Source organism: Nannospalax galili, unplaced genomic scaffold, assembly GCF_000622305.1.
Source record: "Nannospalax galili isolate Female #2095 unplaced genomic scaffold, S.galili_v1.0 scaffold772, whole genome shotgun sequence".
NCBI classification, from domain to species: domain Eukaryota; kingdom Metazoa; phylum Chordata; class Mammalia; order Rodentia; family Spalacidae; genus Nannospalax; species Nannospalax galili.
This window is the reverse complement of record NW_008332097.1, coordinates 3,207,491-3,209,289: the sequence shown is the minus strand read 5'-3', so window position 1 is coordinate 3,209,289 and position 1,799 is coordinate 3,207,491. Positions and strand designations below refer to the sequence as shown.

General features: G+C 37.7%; 1 protein-coding gene across 6 annotated transcripts in view; it reads left to right on the top strand.

Moving 5' to 3' along the window:
* The window catches only part of N4bp2 (NEDD4 binding protein 2), a 108,227-nt gene that overhangs the window by 90,834 nt on the left and 15,594 nt on the right, over positions 1–1,799 (top strand). The gene's annotated exons all lie outside the window — the stretch shown is intronic.

Genomic DNA, 1,799 nt, shown 5'->3' with positions numbered 1-1,799 from the left:
GAGGGGCCCACCAACGGGCCTGTGTGTGGTGTGCTGGACTGAGGGGCTACCAGTGAATCTATCAATATCCAGATCATAGCACAGGCTAGGAGAGGAAAGCCAGAGTTTTCATCTTGAGTAGGCTGTGGAATCCCCATCCGTCATATGCAGAGGACTCTGGGGAAGGAGGTGGGCTACAGGACCACCTTCATTCACTGTGTATAGGGGTCATCCTTTGCTTTAGTTCCTAGTGTTTCTGGCCAAGGGGGAGGGATTCTGGGGGACACAGATCTTTTTTAAAGTTTAAAAACTCATTCAATTTTATGTCTTACAGGGCTTATACTGAGTTCAATATTATATAACTGTATTAGTTCAACAGCGAACCTTAAAATTTTATAGCCACTTTTGAAAGAGATGTATCTTTGCTCTGGAAACTGTTATTGAGTGTGTTAAAGATGTAATGAAATGCTGCTTTAAAAATTAAAAAAAAATTAAATAATAAATTCCAGCACTTGGGAGACAGAGGCATACTAACCTTTTTGAGTTCAAGGCCAGCGTGGTCTACATAGTGAGTTCCAGGACATCTGGGGCTACAGGGAGACCCTGTCTCAAAATGACAAAAAAATCTCCATTTCATTTTAAAATATACTGTTTCTTATAGACTCATTGTTTTTGCTAATAAGACTAAGATGTAGGCACATGGGTCTCATCTGTATGTATCTGAATATTACTAATCATAATCGTTTGCACTTGGAGCCTTGGCCTCTGTGTATGTCTATAAAGTCATCAAGTAGATTTCAATGGTAATGTTTTTCACATCTACTAATTATTGTTTTTTAATCATTATTTTTTTAATTTTTTTATTTTATGTGTATGAGTGTTTTGCCTGCATATGTGTAGGTGTACCTATGTCATGCAATGCCTGTGGAGATCAGAAGAGGGCATTGGATTCCCTGGACCTGGAGTTAACAGATGGTTGTTAGCCTAGCCATCATGTGGGTGCTTCACATCTACTAATTATTGTTTTTTAATCATTATTTTTTTAATTTTTTTATTTTATGTGTATGAGTGTTTTGCCTGCATATGTGTAGGTGTACCTATGTCATGCAATGCCTGTGGAGATCAGAAGAGGGCATTGGATTCCCTGGACCTGGAGTTAACAGATGGTTGTTAGCCTAGCCATCATGTGGGTGCTGGGAACCAAACCAGGTCCTCTGCAAGAGTAGCCAGTGCTCTTAACCACTGAGCCATCTCTCCAGCCCCCCAAAGCCCCTTTTTAAACTCTTGTTGTTACAGCTCTCCATTCTGCTTCAGCTTCCTTAAGACAGACACATGCAAATAAGCCTGGCTCCACTAAAGTCTTTAAATGGATGGAGTGCTGCATAGCTATATATACTTAAAAATATTTAAAAACATTAGTATTGGAGTTTTTTGAGTAATCTCTAAAAAATCACCATGAAAATAACTTCATATACATGCAGTTAAGTTTTCCTGCCAAGAATGCAAGAAATGTTTTTAAAAATTTTTAGAATTTAATTTAACTTAATTTCTGAGACAGGGTCTCCCTGTAACTGCAGCTGGTCTCCTAACAGAAATCTGCCTGCCTCTGCCTCCGGACTGCTTGGACTAAGAATTTTTTTTTTTCTTTTTTAAAATTATTTATTTAATAACCATAATATAGAAGAGGCATTTCATTACAACAGCATTGACATATTCAGTAACAATTCCTAGAGCTAAGACGCATCTCTTTCAAAATTGGCTGTAAATTTTTAGGTTTACAGTTGTATTGATACAGTTGTACAATATTGTACTCAGTATAA